General features: G+C 42.6%; 1 protein-coding gene across 2 annotated transcripts in view; it reads right to left on the reverse strand.

The window, feature by feature from the left end:
• Positions 1-16230, reverse strand: part of SIAH1 (siah E3 ubiquitin protein ligase 1) — a 32236-nt gene extending 16006 nt beyond the window's left edge. Inside the window, exon 1 of one of the 2 annotated variants that reach the window (XM_044931217.2) lies at positions 16086-16230. The gene's annotated coding sequence lies outside the window, so the exon portion shown is untranslated. Of the gene's footprint in view, positions 1-10444; positions 10731-16085 lie in introns of those variants that run through there. The other variant, XM_025268608.3, reaches the window with a different exon arrangement.
• Positions 16231-21103: the final 4873 nt, after the last annotated feature.

Below are 21103 nucleotides of genomic sequence, written 5' to 3' on the forward strand. Positions count from 1 at the left end.
ATTATCTTTCAACTGGATTACTGCAATACCCTTCTAACCAGTCTTCCTGCTTCCATCCTTGTCTCCCACCCCACCCACCAATTCAGAGCACAGCAATAAGGAAAAAAAAAAAAAATCTATGAAAATCTCCCATATCCAGGTAAAAGATAAATCCTACAACAGTCTACAAGACCCTGCACAATGATGATATGCCCCCGTTACTGTCTGAGTTCATTTCCCACCTCTTCCTTCCTCATTGGCTGACTAGTATCCTTGTTCCCTAAGGGCAGGCTGCTCTTTTGGGTCTCTGCCTTAAAATACTTTTCTCCGAGATATCCACAGGACTCTCACCTCCTTTTAATCTTTGCTTGTATACCTCTTTCTCAATGAGGGCTATCCAGTCTCCTCTATTTAAATAAAGCAGTGACCACACTCTGCCCACTAACCCCTTTTCCTAGCCCTTGCTCCTTCATGGTTGTCAATCTTTGCCTCTCCTCCTCTTCCTTCGCCCTCCTCCATTTCTACTCTATTGTTGTCCATAAAATGTAGTACCATCTATCAGGCTACACAATTTACTTATTTGTTATGATTGTTGTATATGTATTGTTATGTTGTTGTAATCCCTCCTCCACCACCTGGAAAATGGGAATTTGTCTGGTTCAATGATGTGTCCCAAACACTTCCATAGTGCCTGACACATAGTGCAGGCTCAATAAATATGTTAGCTGAATAAATAAATTAGAAAGCAGAAGAGCTTTGTACTTCTGAGCAATAATATCCAAAGCTATACTTGTTAAAATCGATTAAACACAGAGAAAACAGAGCAGAAAGGACAAGTATTAACTACAAGGAAAATTATACAAATAGGTCCAAGAAAAAGTAACCATTTACTATATGGCTCAAATTGTAACTTTTACAGTCATAATAATGCAAACACAAAATTATGATGTTACTAAATTAGGAGAGTATAGGAATGGTAAGGGTCTGTACATGTGACAGGGGCAGGAAAGGTAGTTAAACACACAACAGGAATAAGGCCTAAAACTGAAATACTGAAGTAACAATATAAGCATGTTATCTAGAGACAATGAAGGTAAATAAAATATAATCACTTCAAAGAGGTTAAAGTAGTTGCCTCTGGAAAAAGACATCTGGAGAGGAATATGGCAGGTAGTTTTTCTTTAAAAAAAAAAAAAGCCTAGCGGAATATTTCATTTTGAATTGTTTTGCATGTAAAACGCTAGACTAAAAAAAAAGTTCAAAAACTTGATATGAATTGTCACAAACTGCATGTATTACTTAAGACATTACAAATATAAATTTGTTTTCAAAGACTGGCTAAGATCTGCGGAAACATACTTTCCCTACACTGTTGGAAATGTCCACTATGAAGGTTTCTAAGAATATTTGGCAGTTTGTTTCAAAATTTAAAGTTTGTATACTCTGATCCAGTAGCTTTTCTTTCAAGAGTCTATCTTATGACTTAAACATTGGCAAAGGTGTATATATATGGATGCCTACAGCAACGCTATTTGTAAGAGCAAATAAACTGAAAACTGCTCTAGATGAAGAAAGGGACTAAATGATGATCCATACAATAGAATAGTATGCTGCCTTTTTTTTCTTTTAAATAAACAGACTCATACCTATTAACATATAAGAATCAAATTGTTTAAACAGGTAGAGGGAAAAAAAGCCCACAGAATATATTACAATCCCATTTATGTTAATAGAGAAAAAAGAGACAGCTGCCTTTTTATATATGTACGCATGTACATACACACCATGTAATGGGACAGAGAGCTAGAAGGGCATACAAATTGCCAAATGTGGTTTAAAGACTTAGGTAAGGAATTAGAAAGGGGGGAAAGGAGGTCAAGTTCAGAACCAGAAATCACAAAGACTAGAGTTGGGAACAAGGAACTACAAATACATACACAAAATATCAAGATGGAAGAATATATAGACTACAGAGTTTAAACACAAATTTCATCATTTGGAATTACGCAGTTTAGGGAAGCCCCTCAAACATGTACAGTTACTGACAAGTAGTAATCATTTAAAGGTAAAGTATCTACAATGATTAAGTCAGATCAAAGAAACTGACTTTAAAATGTCTATCTTAAAAGAATGTGTAACACACACAGACTAGAAACTGCACCAAAATGTCCACAATGGTTACACTTTTCAATTATCACATGATGAATCATCATGAGGAAGGTGGGGGCTGCATTTCTGTATATATTTCTCAAATGCCCATAAAACATATATATTACTTTGGGGATTTAAATTTAGTGTCTATTCTGTGTCCCCACACGTTCCTGCTAGCAAACTGCTAGTGATTTCACACACAAATTTAAACAGTAAGAGATCAAGAGCTGATTTTGCCTACTGCTTTATTTTTTTCTTAAAACGCCTCAAATAGATGAATACTTACTTATTGGGAAAAATTATTTAAAAAACAGCCTCTTCACATTTTTAAAACCCTACATATTTCAAATACATGTACATATATTTTAGTTTATATAAAAAAAACTTACACTTAGCACTTTAAAAGTTAATTCTAAAAGACAAAATTTATCTGATCACCTCTCCAAGCAAAATCAAAAGAATGTCTGTAGAAATTAACTCAGAAACTATCTGTATTAACAAAATATCCAAAGCTGTCCCCAACAAAGCTAAATCAGGTTCCCTGACAAAACAAAAAAAAACCACAACTCAACTTTAGCTGAGCTCAAACGAGCTAAAAGGTAAAACACAAAGGCAGGAAAAAGCAAGTTTTTAACAATTAGATTATTTCATTTAGTCAAATCAAGAACTGAAATACAAAAGTTAGTGTACAACACACTTAATTTTGCTGTATCAACCATTACTAGGCTAAGCCTGTCAATTATGACAATAACAACTATAACAAGTACAATACTTCCTACAAAATTCAAGACTGGTATTAAATTCTTCTCATTTTCGAAGAAAATATTTCTCACTGGTAATACCAGCCTTATAAACATAGATTCATTCTCCAAAGATTTTTCCTCTATTTCTTTTCTATTTTCACATGCTCCCAACTCCCCTGCTATTCAAAATAAGCAAAAACAAAAGCCACAAGTTAAGTTCAACATGACTGGGCAACCTCAAACTAATAAAAGATCTTTGCCAATATCATTTTGGTCACTGTGGTTCAAACCTGGAGAATAAATTGAACCCTAATGAACTGTATTACCTGTATCTTTCAGCCTAGAGTTCTAGAAGACTTATTCCCCCTCCCCACAAAAATCAAAATAAAAGTAATGGGATACATGGCAGCTGGTCACAATACTGTGCGAAATGCGTTAAGTTGTATCCTTAAAATCTTGAGCACATTTCTATACGTAGTTATCCTATACGTCTTCAAAACAGTTTACAGTGTAGGGGAAAAGAAGTAATACTCCAGGTATTCTACAATTTCCTGAGAACAGTAAGCATCAGGTGTCACAGCTGGTGACATATTACAGAATCTTCTCTCCCGCCCTCCGCTCAGTTTCTCACTCTCTGCTCTGCCTTCAACCAGCTGTAGTACAGTAATCACTAACCAATTAAACCCTCAACTGATGGCTTCATTCATACCTCCTTTAGAAAATACAACAGAAGCCATCGAATGCTGACCTGCCACTTCCTTCCATCTTAGAATGAAGAAGTGACCCAGGCCTTTGGGCAGTGTCCTCTCACCCCCTCAGACTTCACACTTGTACTTTCCCTCTCTCCCGCATTCAACTCTTTTTCTACTGGACCATTCCCTAACACCTGAGCATGCTCTACTGTCTCCCATCTGGCTTCTGTGATGTTCCTCTACCTCACTGGTCATTCTGGATGTCTCACAGATACCTTTAAATCCAACATATCAGAACTTCAAGTTTATTTGCTGTCTTTCTGTTTTTTGAGTTTTATTGTTATCTGCGAATCCCCTCTTAGTTCTTTCATTCCTGGTAAATAGCACTATGATTCACAGTTGCTCAAGCCAGAAACCACCTAATTCTTTCCTTCCCTCACCTCTCATATCTAATCCATCAGTAAGCCCTGTTAATTCTGTCCCCAAAATACATCGCGAATCCATCCACTTCTCTTCATATTCACAGCCACCACCACCTTAATCCAGGTCATAATCAACTACTGTGCTTCCTGATCTAAGTAAATGTGTTAGTTGTGCAGTCATGTCCAACTCTTTGCGACCCCATGGACTGCAGCCCACCAGGCTCCTCTGTCCATGGGATTTCCCAGGCAAGAATACTGGAGTGAGTTGCCACTTACTTCTCCAGGGGATCTTCCCAACCCAAGGATCGGACCCGGGTCTCTGGCAGTGCAGGCAGATTTCTTTACTGAGCCACCAGGGAAGTCTGATCAAAGAAATGGCCTTCTAGTCTCTAAAGAGCTAGGCATTTGTGCTCAGTCATGTCCGACTCTTAGCGACCCCATGGACTGCAGCCCACCAGGCTCCTCTGTCCTTGGAATTTTCCAGGCAAGAATACTGGAGTGGGTTGCCATTTCCAACTCCAGGGAACCTTTCTGACCCAGGGATCTAACCAACGTGTCTTGCAGCTCCTGCATTGGCAGGCGGATTCTTACCACCTGAGACACCTGCGAAGCCCCCCCAAAGAGCTAAAGCAATCTTAAAAGAAGATTGTTACTCTTTTAATTAAAACCTTTTGATAGCTTCTCAGTACCCTTAATATTCACATTCCTTACTTTGACTCTGCAGGATCTGATCCTTGCCTATCTCTCCCCCTCATCCATTTGATCCAGCAACACTCTCTTTTCTCAGTTCCTGGAACAGTCCATGTTCATTTTTGCCTCAGGGTCTTTACTTCTGCTGCTCCTTCAACCTCATATTCTCCCTTCTCTCCTTCAAAGAACTCCTTATCCTTTTAACATAGCTTAAATAGCAATGCAGGGCTTCCCAGGTGGCTCAGTGGTAAAGAATCTGCCTGCCAATGCAGGAAACACGGATTTGATCCCTGAGTCAGAAAGATCCCCTGGAGAAGGAAATGGCAACCCACTACACTATTCTTGCCTGCGAAATCACACGGACAGAGGAGCTTAGTGGACTACAATCCATGAGGTCGCAAGAGTTGGACACAACTTAGCAACTAAACAGCAAATATCACCATTTCTCACAGCAAGACTCCCTCTCACCATTACTCTTTCCTCCTTTATAGTATATATCACAATTTGTAATTCTGCTTTCTTCCCTTACCAGAATGTAAGTAGTAACAGAGAAATTAAGTAACTTATTCAACAACTAATTTTTTTAATTATGTAAGCACTTTCTCTGTTAAGTAATGTGCTTTTAAATGCAACAGTAGGCATTGTCCCTGCTCTTGCAGAGTTTAAGGTCACAAACAACTAGTAACAGATGCTAGACACACATCCAGATCTGGCTCTTAACCACTTGGCTACACTGCCTCTAGCTGCAGGACACTGGATCAAGGGGCAGCAATATGCTTAGTAGATGCTCACATGCTAATGGAAACTAAGCCTTGGAGAGGTAAGTTATCTGCCCAAAGGAGCACAGACAGATTATCTGCGGACTTCAAGTACAATCATGAGAAAAGGCACAGAGACAAATAAGTATGGAGAATGTTCAAGAATCAAAAAAGAATCCAGTTTAATCAGGTATGGCAAAGAAGAAATGCTGGAGGATAAGGCTAGAAGAGCATAATAAAACAGTGTGAAGGTATTAGCCATTCAATAAATATCCACTGAGCACCAACTACATGCCAGCAACAGTAATAAACTCTAGAAAGGGGTGATCAAGGCAAAGTCCTCATAGAGACTGCAGTTTATATCTGTGAAGGCAAAGCAGAAGAGAAAAATTACAGTTCAGTGGAATGTATCTTGTAGTACGGTCAGGCAGAAAGTGCTATGGGAACACGGAGAGATGACATCCAATTCAAGGCGGGGCGTCCAGGAAGAGCACATCAGTTAAGTGATGTCCAAGCTGAGATTACAGAGCTTAGTTGGAAGAGAATATGTGTTGTGCACAGGCCCTTGCAAGTATGTAGTTGAAAATGGCAGGAAAGTAACAAAAGCCAGCTTCAGGAGGGACTGTCAACTTACTATCTATATAGTGTCAAGGAACTTGGGACTTTAAACTGAAGGCTTTAAGTCACCTATGTTAGAAAGCTCCCTCAAATGGCAGCAGGAAACCTGAAGGGAGGAGGCAGAGACCAAAAGCAAATAGATACTTAGAAAGTAGAAGAGGACTGAATGCCCATGTGAAAACGAGGGAGAGAAGCAATGCCAGATCTCTGGCAATAACCAGAGAGCAGAAAAACCAGGGCCCTATGACTAACTGATACAGAAGATGAGAGCCTTGGACAGTTGGAAACAAAGGTTTTAGTTCAGGATACATAAATCCGAAGCATCTTGGTATGTGAAAGTGGAAAGACACGGTTAAAGGAATGAGAAGATAAACCACCGATGGGAGAAAACATTTGCAAAAGACATATCTGATAAAGGACTGTTAACCAAAATAAAGCCCAACTCTTAAAACTCAACAAGAAAATGAACATGTCAATTAAAAAAATGGGTAAAAGACCTTAACAGACACCTCATCAGATATACAGATGGTAAAGGAGCATATGAAAAGGTGATCCACATCACTTGTCATCAGGGAGACACAAACTGAAAACAAAAATAAGATACTACCACACACCTTTTAGAATGGCAAAATCCAGGACACTGAAAACACCAAATGCTAGCGGGCATTTGGTGCAACAAACTCTCTTCATTGCTGGTGGGAATGCAAAATGGTACAGCCACTTGAAAGGCAGTCTGGCAGTTTACTACAAAACTAAACGGGGACTTCCCTAGTGTTCCAGTGGCTAAAACCCCGAGCTCCCAATGCAGGGGGCCTGAGTTCGATCCCTGGTCAGAGAATTAGATCCCACAGGCTGCAACTAAGAGTTCGCATGCTGTGACTAAACAGATCCCACGTGGTGCAACTAAGACCCAGCATAGACAAAGAAAGAAAGAAACTAAACATTCTTACCATATCCAGCAAATCATGCTCCCTGGTATTTATCTACCCAAAGGAGTTGAAAACTTATGTCCATACAAAAACCTGCACACAGATGTTGACAGCAGTTTTATTCATAATTCCTAAGACATGGCAGCAACTAAGATGTCTTCTGGTAGGTGAGTAGATAAACTGGTACACTCAATACAGTAATACTCAGCACTAAAAAAGAACCAAGCTATCAAGCTACAAAAAGACATGAAGGAAACTTAAATGCACATGACTAGCAGCCAATGTGAAAGAGGCACATACTGTATGATTCCAGTTACGTAACACTCTGTAAAGGACAAAACTATGGACACAGTAAAAAGATCAGTGCTTGCCAGAGGTTAAGGAAGAGGGAGAATGAACAGGTAGACCACACAGGATTTTTAGAGCAGTGAAACTATTTGTGTGATACTATTAACGGTGGATACATATCATTTGTCAAAACTTGTAATACATAACACCAAGAGTGAACCATAAACCTTTGAGTGATAAGGTGTAGGTACATCAATTGTAACAAATGTATCACTGTAGTGGAAGATGTTGATAATGGAGGAAGTTATGCATGAGTAGGGCAGAGTATATGGGAAATCTCTGAACTTTCTGTTCAGTTCTGCTGTGAACCTAAAACTGTTCTAAAAAGAAGTCATTAAAAAAAAAAAAAAAAAAAGACCTATGAGCAAGAGAATACATGGGTCTAGGTTTCACAAGCAAAGAAATCTGAGTGTCATAAGAATATATTAATAGAAGTAGTAGGTCAGGAAACAAGTCTGTACTGAGTGTCAGCCACTGAGGATATAGGAATAAAAGACCACAATCCCTGCCCTTTTGCAGTAGAAACTCTAGCCATGGAAAACCAAATGACTCAAAATGCATTAGAAAAATCTTTCTTAAAGAAACCATTAAGGATTTTTTTAGGGAGATAAAGTTTATACCTAGGTTTTTCTTTAGGGGTGGGTAGGAAGTCTGAGGTTTTCATATACTGATTTTGTTTGTAGTGAGGTTTAGAGCAAAAATAACCAAACTTAAAACATTTTATAAGATGTATATGGACATTTCATAATTATAACTGAAGTCTGTAAAACAGATCTAAGCCAAGAAAAACTTCAATCTCTAGAAACCAAGTAAATCGATTCCTTCAAAATACAAAGTTGTTGCTCTGCAAATTTACTGAACTTTGTTTACCCTCCTTATGTAAGACCTGTTTTCTAAACACTGTATAAGCTGAAAATAAAATCCTATTCTCCATATTACGTCACTGTTGCCATAGCTAGATGTTTCCTTTGTAACTTCAATTAATCGTAGCCTAACGTTCTTTTTAATTATAGATATTAAAGTATATTGCTCTATAACAATTTTGTAAAAATTTCCCAAAGCTTAGAGAGAATACATCACACTAAATTGAATTAAATTTCTGAATTTGTAGTGTATGTAATATTTACCCTGAAAAGTTCCTCATCTATCATTTAAATTGTACTTCAGCTTAAAATATTATTAAATGTTCAATTACGCTGCAAAGTGTCAAGAGGGGTCATGCAAAGCAATTCTACAAAAGAGTTAAAGAAAATATTTTGGCAAAGCCAACTTTAGGGTTGCAACTAATTATTCCAGATCACAAATGTCTGTTGTATATTTTAAGTCCCAGAACAAAAAAATTACACAATTTGTACACTCCATTTGAGGTCAAAATCTACTTGTCATGAACTTCTTACAGCTAACCAAAATCCTCTCCTCCATAATTTAAGCCAGTATCTCCCAAACAAAATTACCAGACCATTACATTTATCACCACACTACACTCTGCTCTTCAGTAATGTCCAAACGAGACGGTGACACCATAGACACCTAACAGCAGAAACCCACTGTTTCACTTTTCTAAGTTAAGACCTCAAAAGCAAACTGACCCATGAATTTGATTAAGTTCTAGATCACACAAGACTTACCAAGATGTCTTACTACAGAAATTTTCCAACGCCATCATCTTCAAATGCCTGGACATTTATCATCTAAACCTCTTGTTTTCATTTTTACGAACTAACAAAATGCACTAAAAGAAAACCTTTGCAGTTCCAACATATCCAACATGCCAAAATAATCTCATAAATTTAGTTATTAAACAACAGCCTTGGCAGCAAACATTTACTGAGCACTTACCATGGGCCTGCCACTGCTCTAAGCCTTAAGCCCCTCACCTACTATCTCATCAATTCTCCCAGCAATCCTACGAGGTAGGTACTGTTATTACCCCTATTTTGCAACTAAAGAAAGAGAGGTTAAGTATCTTGCCCAAGGTCACAAACCGGTGGGGCAGGACTGGAACCAAAGCATGTAGTCTGACTTCAGAGTCCGCGCTCTCAACGCTCAACTGCTGCAAGAGTTAACAATTTACCCTTGACAGCCCCTTATCAAGAAATGGTAAATGTTCAACAGCTAAAAACGGGCAGTCCGGTCCCTGCCCTATATCCGTGCTCACGGCTTCTACGACTTTGACAAATCGGCTACACCATCTGATTTTCCGGACACACAAACTGGACTTCTCTGGATGTCAGAGCAAATTCTCAATCTTTCCAGGAACGGGAAAAGAAAAACCTACGCAACGCTGTGGCCCAGATTATCCACATTCCTAAATAATAAATCTGGGAGCGTCCAAAAAGGCCCCAAAACTACCCGACAAACAAAACCTAGGAAAACCAAGGTTTACACTAAAAAGCTGGAGCTTCCCTGGCAAATCGTTCACGCGATCTCCTCTCTAACGACATAAACAAGGGAGGAGGCTGCATTCTTCCCACCCGCACAATGAAAGCGCAGGCCGGAGCGGGAAAGAACGCAGCGCAATCGGGGACGACCGCTCCCGGGGTCGGGGGCAGGCAGGGGAGGCCAAGGACGGCTGAGTCGCCCCGTCCTGCCCCCGGGCCGGTGCGGGGAGGGGCCGGAGGGAAGGGCCGGCAACTGCCCGCACTCAGCTGACCTCCGCCATGTTGGCCGCAAACCCCGGGACCCTTCACAACAAAGGCCGGCACCCGGGCGCAGGGAGCGCCGGGCGCCTCCCCCGGTCAGGCCCGCCTCCTAGGCGCGCGGGGGCCGGGCCGGTCGGCGAGGAGGCCCTTCCCCGCCCTCGCCCGGCCGCGAGGGGCCGACCCCCGGCGCGGGCCTGCCGGGCCCCGGGAGCCGGGGGCGGGGGCGAGCCGGCTCGCCTCCGCGGGCAGGGCCGGGCAGGGGAGGGGAGGGGCGGGGGGCGGCGCTCGGCCGGGCCGCCGGGCTCGGGCCGAGACAAAGGCGGCCAGGTCCGGGGGCTGCCCGCACCCCCTCCCGGGCGGCGCGACCCGGCCCGGCCGACCTTCCCGCCCGCCGCCATGACCGGGCCTGGAAGTCCTCCTCCCGCGGAGCCCCTCGCGGCCGGCTCCTCCCTCCAGGCCGGGCCCCACTTACCTGTGGGCGGAGAGCGCGCCTCGGACCCCGGTCCTGGCTCAAACGCGCTCTGTCGCCGCCGCCAACCGCCGCCACCGCGGGCAGCGCCACCGCCGCCTCCTCGTGCCAACACCGACGGGACACTCTGGGCCGCCGCTGCCGCTCGAGAGTGCGCCCCGCAACGGCCGCCCCGGTTCCCCCCTGGCCGCCGCCGCCGCCGCCGTTTCGCGCGTCCTCGAGCCCGCCGCGCGCTCCCGCTAAATACCACACACTGCGGCGGCCGCCATGAGGAGGCGCGGCCCCGCGCGCCGGCGGCCCGGAGGGGGCGGGGCTTCCACGGGCGCGCAGGCGCAGAGGCGCTCGCGCTGCCGGCGGCGACTTTCGCGGGTCGAGGTGCTGGGTACCGAGGGTGGCGGTTGGCGCCCGGGCTCTGCGGGCACAGTTGCTGTGACTGAAGACCTCGCGACCAACAAACACTTGAACATCGCGCTCATGCCCGCAACCGTCCCCTCCTAGGGAGGAGCAGGGCTTCGCTGCCGCGTCTGGGACCCGGTTTGCGCGCCCCCCGCGGGGCTTTGTTCCGCGGCCCAAGGGGTCGTCCCGCGCGGCGGCCCCGCTGTCTACCCACTCCTGTTTTGTTTGCTGTTTTCACACAGCGCCTCCTCCGGCTCTTCCCGACTTCACTCTTTACCAAAGGAAAAAGAAACGGGCTGCCGTAGCCACCGACCTGGGCCCCCACCCCTAAAGGGGAAGAGGTCCAAGCCCCTTCCTTAGCTTTGAGCTGCTCTTCAGCAAAAGCGGAACGAGTTTCAAAAGCTTATTTTAGCTGTAAAGTGGGTAGTGGCACGCCCTTCCCCGTGTCCTCTTCTGGAAGCTGAATGAGACTCTGGGTTTTCTTTTCCTAAGAAATGAAAGTCATTCAGGGTACTTAAAGTATATACCAAAGCAAAGACTAGTGTCAGACCTTAAACTGGATTTCCATGTAAGAGCCTCCATAAAAATAGTATTGTGTGAAAACAAAAAGTACTTTTTATATGAGACTTTAGAAATCACCAGGGAATGGTCTCGCATTGTGTCCAAGTTCCTATCAATAGGAAATCATTTTAGATGGGAAGTTTTTATGCAAGCGCCCCTGAGAACACAAAACTTTCGGCTTGAAAGTGAGAGGCACACAGTTATTAATATCTTTAGGTACTAATGCAAGCTGCTAATTTCCAGCTTCCCCCAACAAATCTGTAGACTGTGTCTGTTGATACTTCTACTTCTGTTCTCAACCTAGTACCTGCTTTTTGTGGCTACTCTCTTTCTCCGGGACCATTAGCACAGTGTTTCTTGAGGTTGGGAAAGTAAAAAACCACGTGTTCTTAACCGCAAGCTATACTACTAATATGCTGGTCCCCAAAGCCCAAAAGTCACTTGAAGAACTTGGGTGAATTATATAGGCCCCTGCAGTAATTTCTTCAACAATAAATTCTGATAGGTTCTGTTATACATTGCTTGGTCGGGCTTGGAGTTTACTGAGTGAAGACATTATTTATTCATTCTTCAACACAGTGTTGGGTTCTAGGAGTACAGAGTCACTAGTCCTACATTCATGTATATATTATCTAGTGGGGAACATAAAACATCAGTCTTAAAAATCTATGACTACAACTGAGGAAAATGTTACCAAAAAGGGGGTGGTAGACGGTCCCTGGTGCTAAGAAGGTATGTAACAGGCCAGGTATATAATATGACAGGTGACTAAGTAAAGAACCTAAGGATTAGAAGGAATTAACCAGTTAGAATTGGACATGGAGCAACGGAATGGTTCCAAATTGGGAAAGGAGTATGTCAAGGCTGTATATTGTCACCTTGTTTATTCAACAAGTACATCATACGAAATGCTGGACTGGGTAAAGCACAAGCTGCAATGAAATTGCAATTGCAGGGAGAAATTTCAATAACCTCAGATATGCAGATAACACCACCCTTATGGCAGAAAGCAAAGAGGAACTGAAGAGCCTCTTGATGAAAGTGAAAGAGGAGAGTGAAAAAGATGGCTTAAAACTCAACATTCAAAATACGAAGATCATGGCATCCAGTCCCAACACTTCATGGCAAATAGATGGGTAAACAGTGACAGACTTTATTTTCTTGGGCTCCAAAATCACTGCAGATGGTGACTGCAGCCATGAAATTAAAAGACACTCGCTCCTTGAAAGAAAAGCTATGACAAACCTAGACAGCAGAGACATTAACTTTACTGACAAAGGTCCATGTTACAGTTTTTCCAGTAGTCATGTATGGATGTGAGAATTGGACCATAAAGCTGAGCACTGAAGCATTGACGCTTTTGAACTGTGGTGTTGGAGAAGACTCTTAAGAGTCCCTTGGACTGCAAGGAGATCAAATTAGTCAATCCTAAAGGAAATCAGTCCTGAATATTCATTGGAAGGACTGATCCTGAAGCTGAAACTCCAATACTTTGGCCACCGGATGCGAAGAACGGACTCATTGGTAAAGACCCTGATGCTAGGAAAGATTGAAGGTAGGAGGAGAAGGGGATGACAGAGGATGAGACAGTTGGATGGCATCACTGACTCGATGGATATGAGTTTGAGCAAGCTCTGGGAGTTGGTGATGGACTGGGAAGCCTGATTGCAGTCCATGGGATCGCAAAGAGTCAGACATGATGGCTGAGCGACTGAACTGAACTGAACCAGTTGGGGGTTGGGGGTGACTTACTGGAAAGTGCAGGACTTGAAAAAGACGAAAGGCATTTCAGGTGAAAGTGAGTTAGTTACTCAGTCGTGTCCGATTTTGCCACCCCATGGACTGTATGTAGCTCACTAGGCTCCTCTGTCCATGGAATTCTCCAGGCAAGAATACTGCAGTAGGTAGCCATTTCCTTCTTCAGGGAATCTTCCCAACCCAGGGATTGAACTTGGTCTCCTGCATTGCAAGCAGGTTCTTCACTATCTGAGCCACCAGTGAAGCCCTATTTCAGAAGAAAGCCTTGCCCAATTCCTGGAATGGAAAACAACTCCACTGCAAATTTTTTTCTGGGGGGTAAGAGAAGGGACTAGGGGGGCGCAAGTTACAGGTAAGTGGTATAAACAGTGATGCTGAAAAAGTCAACCCAGAGACTGCTGGGTTTTGTGGGCCAAGGTGCCCAAATTATGTAATGGACAGCACTTCTCAAGCTAGTGAGGCCAAGAAAGGATTCATTCACTCAGGAATACACTTGGAACTGAGCCTCAGCTAAAAGATAGGAGGAAGAAAATGAAAAATCCTTCCAAACTGAGGTCAGATATGGAAGGGACAATCACAAAAGGAAAATGTGTGTCTAAGTCACAGTGTGACGGGGAGGTAGAGTTTGTCTAAAACTGGCCAAAATGAGCAAAGGGTGACCAGAGAAAACACTTCAGTCTAGGCAAGAAATGAAGGCCTGAACCAGAGTGCTAGCAACAGACATGTTGAGAGTCTTGGAGAGACAATTGGATCTAGAGAGCAATCAGGTGGATTTAGGGAGGGTAGGATGTGGAGATCAAAGAGCTGAGGCTGGTGATAATGACAAAAATATAGTAGGAGTAGTTTTTGTTGCTGTTTAGTCACTAAGTTGTGTCTGACTCTTTTGTGACCCGATAGACTGTATTAGTGACCATTCTTAAGCATCTACTCTGTTTCAGTCACATGCATTACCTCATTACCCCTCACAAAAACTCCATAAAGCAATACCATTATTATCCCCATTTGATATATGAGGCAACCGAGGCATGAAGAGGTCAAATAACTTGCCTAAGGTCACAGAGCTACTAAGTGACAGAGGCAGGATTCAAACCCAAGCCCTTCTTCCATGCTCTGCTCTAAAGCCTATTCTGAGATTTTTAGCTTGGTAAATGGTGATGGACAGGGAGGAAACAAAGAAAAGTAAATTCTTGTTTTGGAGGCATTAGGTGTGAAGTGCCTGAAGAATGTGCAGAAAGAAGCTGGAAATAGAAGCCCAGGACTTAGGAAGGAGGTTGTGGGTCATTCCCCACAGGCCTGGCCCCGCCTCACCCCACCCTATCTTAGCCCACCCCTGTTTAGGGTGGAGCAGAGATGTGTGTTCTAGCAGATTTTCTGGAGTCACAGAGAACAGAGCCTAGTAGGGGAATTAATGAGGAAAACCCAGGTTTTTTTTTTTTTCAACAGTCATTTTGAGGTTTGTCAATTTCAATTCAATTAAGGCAAAACTGGACATTACAAGATGGAATATGGTACATTTAAGATAGAATTCAATAAACTAAAAAAGATAAATATGAATGAAACACTATTCAGCCATAAAAAAGAAATAATGTCATTGTAGCAACATGGATGGACTGTAGCCTACCAGGTTCCTCCGTCCATGTGATTTTCCAGGCAAGAGTACTGGAGTGGGTTGCCATTTCCTTCTCCAGGGGATCTTCCCGACCTAGGGATTGAACCCCAATCTCCTGCATTTGGCAGGTGCTTTACTCTCTGAGCCACCAGGGCTCAGCAACATGGATGGCCCTAGAGATTACCATGCTAAGCCAAGAAAGAAAGAAAATACCATATGATATCACTTAAATGTGGAATCTAAAATATGACACAAACGAACTTATCAAGGAAACAGAGACTCACAGACATAGAAAACAGACTTGTGATTGCCAAGGGGGAGGGATGGATTGGGAGTTTGGAATTAGCAAGTACAAACTATTATATATAGAATGGATAAACAACAAAGTCCTATTTTTAGCACAGAGACCTATATCCAACATCCTATAATAAACCATAATGGAAAATAATATGAAAAAGTATATATACTGAATCACTTTGCGATACAGCAAAAATTAACACAACATTGTAAATCAACTATACTTCAATAAAATGAATTTTTAAAAGATGAAATGAGGAAGGCTTCCCAAATGACCCACAGGTAAGGAATCAGCTGGCCAATGCAGGAGATGCAAGAGACACGAGCTCAATCCGTAGGTCAGGAAGATCCCCTGGAGTAGGAAATGGCACCCCACTCCAGTAATCTTGCCTGGGAAGTTCCATGGACAGAGGAGCCTGGCAAGCAACAGCCCAAGGGGCTGCGCAGAGTCATACATGACTGAGTGACTGAGCAAACATGGAATGATGTAAGCCAGTGGGACACAATTCTCTCTACCTTTGCAAAAGCTACCTCTTTCTAAAGAGAGCTGAGAGCGTTGGTCTCAAAGAAAACCTGGTATTTTCTTAGAAGGGAGAGCAGAGAGACTCCCAGATTCCCTCAGTTTTTAAACTTTACCTTCCTCTCCCATTGAGATTTGAGCTGTGTCTCATCAGAGTCTGAGGAACATTCTACCTTTCTTTAATTTTTAGAGGTAGACATGAAACAAACATATGGTACATACAAATGTGTAGATAGGCTTACCATATAGTGACATCACAGCTTACCAGAGTTAGGGTTTAAACTCTGCCCATTAAAAAAAAGTAAGTATAATCAAAATTATCCTTGAAAATCCTTTGAATTGCCCATAAGTTACAGTGCATATTGTTTTGTAGCAATCAAAATTCCAAACATCATGCTTTGCCAAAATCAAATTTTGGCCCCTCATATCCCTGTCCCTTCCCCCTGTTAGACCATTAATACGCATTCAACAGCATTTTGCCCATCCAAAAATGACACTAATACCTTTGGCCCCGTGCTGGAGTACTTATAAATCTGTGGATTCTTTTAAGCTGCAGGAGTGCCCAGGACAAAGTGTTGCCTGAAGACGCCACAACTCACGAAGTGTCCGAAGCAACTTCTGTTTCTGGAATTCTCGAACTTGATTTTCTTGGCTAGGTTGGTACCTGCTCTCCTGTAGAAAAGTTGAAACTACTCTTCCTTCTCTCCCTTCCCTTTTATACAAAACTAGCTCATGAGAATAATTTCATCCCCACTAATTTCATCTAGATTCAGGAGGGGCTTAATCTGGTTTAGTTCATTCCTACTGAGGGTATGAATGGCTGATAGATATGGGTGGGACATGAACACGCTATTAAAGTTTTAAACATTGGAAGGAAATTAGCCCCACTGTGAAGTAACTACACATCCTTTTCTCAATAGGGAGTCAACTCTGCTTCCATGACAGTTAATCTAAAGAAAAGCATTTCTATAAATTCTAAAGCCAACCCAAATAGTCCTCTACTTGATGGGATTTCAGGATGAGTGCCAAATATTTTCAGGCCAGATGGGGAAAATATTTCAGCCTTCCTAGTCCCCTTGAATCACATCAAATGGCAATTTCCTCTGCTCCAAAGGAATGTAAAGTGCTAATCCTGTAGGTGACCCATAATAAAGACTCTAGTGATAGGAAAAGATGTGACTTTCTTCTTTGCTAATCATGAATAAAGCAGACACTGATAATAGTATCTAGATTTGGGGATCTTATATAAATTCACAGTAACTTGACATTTAATATAGGTCTGAGATCAACTTATTGACATCTTCTCAAAAAGAACTATTCTTTCCATGATGTCTGGTGAGATTTTACCAAGAGATGAAGTAGGAGCAAGTGGAATAAGTAGAAAGTGTTTTGACTGACTGCATTAGTCCATGATTTTTAATAACTGAGTCATGTTCAAAATTGGATATCATTATTTCTTTCACATGGAAATTTGCCAAAAATACATACATATACATATTCTTTCTCCCACATTCTCTTGTATGACTGTTTTAAACTGTTCTATGGATTAAGAGCACTCAGGCGCACCTATGTAAATCTTTGGCACACCAATGTTCTTAAGAAATATGAATTCAAATTTTATAATAATATATATGTTTAGAAAATACATATATTTTTGGAAATATATATATTTTTGAAAATATATATATTTTTGGAAACACCACTCAACTGGCAGGATCTTAGTTCCCTGACCAGGGATCCAATCCAGGCCCCTGGCAGTGCAAGGGCCAAGTCCTAACCACCAGATGGCCAGGGAATTCCTCTGCTGCTGCTGCTAAGTCGCTTCAGTTGTGTCCGACTCTGTGTGACCCCATAGACGGCAGCCCACCAGGCTTCCCCATCCCTGGGATTCTCCAGGCAAGAACACTGGAGTGGGTTGCCATTTCCTTCTCCAATGCATGAAAGTGAAGAGTGAAAGTGAAGTCGCTCAGTCGTGTCCGACTCAGCGACCCCATGGACTGCAGCCTACCAGGCTCCTCCGTCCATGGGATTTTCCAGGCAAGAGTACTGGAGTGGGGTGCCATCGCCTTCTCCAGGGAAGTCCTCAGTTATATGAAATTCCCAACTCATTATTGCCCCTCCAATACAAACAATACAATACAACAGTACCTTTCCAAATGCTCCCCCGAAAGCTCAAAGCCTTAGCCTCAACTTAGCATCACCTTCCCCTCTCCCAGTCACCAGTCATTTTTCCAAAGTACAAATCCTGCCTTTGTTAAGTCCCTTTCCTGCTCCTGCTCTAACTGATAGCTTTCTGTATGGGCCTCTGAAATCCACGAGTTTTTGGAAGGTCTGTTTCTCAAACTCCTCTTCCATCAAGCCTCTACTAGTTCCCTGACTCCCTTGATGAATGTGCTTGTGCTATTCAAGGCACACTGGCTGCCCTCCATACAGTCAAAGCAACTTGCTACATGCGATTCCAAAGCACGATTACATGCGATTCCAGATAACACCCTAAAAATTGGCAAAACCAGTTAAGACAATACACTTCATTTCTAAGTGTCTAATGTCAATACAATTATTTTTGTACAGATTGGTTCACAAGGTCAAAACCATCATTCCCGGATCACTGATGGGCTGTGTTTGTTTCCAGGCAATCACAGATACCTTTTGCCCAGGAAACTATTGCTATTAATATCTTCTCTTACGTTAGCTCGTTAATACCCATTTATCATTCAACCAACATGGATAGCTCTGAAGACATATTAGCATTCCCTTCCAAGCTGAGCTCTGCCGCGAGCCAAACCAGGAGCCTTTCTTGGCTTGAAACAGGCAAGCATGCCTCCCTCCCAAGTACTAGATTCCTATCAGCTTTGAGAAGAGAAGCAGGTCCCAACATGTCAGACATGTCTAAAGCAAAGCAGAAACAATGTTTTCTTTATCAGACACACCTGTTGACAGTCAGTGCCTGTCTGGGGGTGGTGAATGTATTAAACAGCATCCAAAACAAATTCTAACAAACCAGGTGGAGAAGAAATTGGAGCTACAGCATAAATACCCAAAAACATGGTAGGGACTGACTGCCGAAAGGTCCTCAGTGATCAGGAAGTGCATTCATCCACAACTTTTTTTCCTTAGTCTCTTTCTTCACAAAAAATGTTATGTGCTAGGCACTAAATTTTGCAAGCAGCAGGAAAATCATTTAGGTCTTTAAGTACCTGGCAGTCTGAGGGGATGAGTGGTATTAAGAATAATTACTTTCCAGATATCAGTCTTACATCAATGAAATGCAATTAGTGTCCATCGCATCCAGAGCTCTTGATACAATCCCTGCCTCCCCTGACCTCCCAATACACACATACTTATTTCCACAGATCCAAATCTTTTCTTTATAGTCACCAGAAGTTAGACTTTTTAAAACGTCTATGTTGATTTCCTGTTCTGTGCTAAGGAATACACTAAGCCTTTCTTTTCCAGGGAGGGGCACAGCACAGCCCCCATTGTGTCCCCATCAAGGCCTAGCACAATGCCATAGAGAGCTCTCAACATTTCTGCTGAGCAAATGAGTAAACACTAGACAAGGACCATGTCCTAAAAACCTTGGCTGTCTAGGAAATCTGTTTACGATTTTTAGTTTATATGTTTTCATTCCTTGTTAGAAGACATTTGTTCCTTCTTTCTTGGAAGAACTAGCATTTATTGGACTCCTAACGTGCTTGAATTTACAGGTTAGTTACTTTAAAGCTAACAACATATATGAAGGGCGTATCATATGGATATGCTAAGTCACTTCAGTCGTGGCCGACTCTGGGCAACCCCATAGATGGCAGCCCACCAGGCTCGCCTGTCCCTGGGATTCTCCAGGCAAGAACACTGGAGTGGGGTGCCATTGCCTTCTCCGATCATATAGATAAGGAAACTGAAATACAGAGGAAAAGTAACTTTTCCAAGGGTACCTAATAATAACGAGTGAAGTGAAAGCTGACAGTCAGGCCCACCTGGCTCCAAGGCCTTCACTCTTCGCCTGTGTATTTCAACAAAGGTACATTGATCTTCAAGTATTTACACATGAATTCTTCTCCAGAGCTCTGAGGTCTTTTATGAGAATTTTTAAATTCAGCATTTTCATTTGAATAATTGTAGAAGAATTAGTAAAGGTATACATTATATTATCCGAACAACTACCTACAACTCTCTATGTTAATTGAAAAATTAAGGCATATTATAACATTAAGGTGTGGGGTGATTACTGGAAACACTATAGTTGACAAGAACTGTTAGGATATGGCTAATGATGGGGTGAAGGAGAGGGAGAGGGATTTTCATTTGAATTATTTTTAATCACCTATATTGCTTGACTTTTATAATTTTTTCTTTTTTTGGCCAAGCTGAGTGGCTTGCAGGAACTTAATTCCCCGATCAATAATTGAACCTGGGGCCACAGCAGTGAAAGCTGGACTGCCAGGAAAGTCCCTACTTTTATAATTAAAAACAGTAAAGTCAATAAAAGTCTTTAAGGACAAAGTCTCTGAGGTTTAGGCTTGAGTACTAGATTAGTGACCCCAGGCAAGTAATCTAACTTTTTACGTCCAAGTTTCCTTATCTTTAGTTAACAGAACCCCTCTTCTAGGGTGAGTGTGAAAATTATCCATGGTAAACATTTAGAACAGAGCCTGACTTGAGTAGACAGGAAAAAAAAAAAAAACAAAAAAACAGAAGGGGTCCAGCAGATGGAGGCTGTAGTAGATAGAATAATGATCCCCCAAATGCAACAATCTCCCCCCCTCCCCCGCCCCGGCCCTGCTCCCAGATCCTGTAATGTTGGGAGGGGGACTTTGCAGGTATGATTGAGTTAAGCATCTTGAGATGAGGAGATTATCCTAGATATGATTGAGTTAAGGGTCTTGAGATGAGATTATCCTGGACTGTCCAGGGGCATCCAGTGTAATCACAGGGTCTTCTAAAGAAAGAGGCAAGCAGGAAAGTCTGATAAAAGGAGGTGTGAGGAGGGAAGCAGTGATCAGGGTGAGCCAGGAAAGAGTCACAAGCCAGGAAATGCAAACGGCCTCCAGAAGGCTGGAAATGCAAGGAAGCGGATCCTCCTCTGGATCCGCCAGAAGGAACTAGCCCTTCCAGCACCTTGACTTTAGCCCAGAGAGACTGATTTTAGACTGCTGACATCGGAACTGTAAGAGAATACATTGCTGTTTTAAGTCATTGCATTTGTGGTCATTTGTTGCAGCAACAATAGGAGTACAGACACAAAAGGAAGTCTAAGACCTTAGTCAGTGTGGGTTGAAAGAGAGGCGAGGGTCCACTGAGGATGGTGCTCTTTTGAATATCACAGAACCTCTGGAAACAAAGCAAAGGCATCCCTGGGCAAATCTGCCAACAGAGCGAAGGCAGGAGAATGTTGCCTCGTGCTGATGTTAAGATAGAAAAGGCCATCCAAGCACATGGAACTCCATGTTTACATGCATTCAGTCTCACAGCCTTGGAATCCCTGAATCCATTGAGAGAAAGCAAGTGCGTGTCTGCTGAT

This window comes from Bubalus bubalis, chromosome 18 (genome assembly GCF_019923935.1).
Source record: "Bubalus bubalis isolate 160015118507 breed Murrah chromosome 18, NDDB_SH_1, whole genome shotgun sequence".
Taxonomy (NCBI): Eukaryota; Metazoa; Chordata; class Mammalia; order Artiodactyla; family Bovidae; genus Bubalus; species Bubalus bubalis.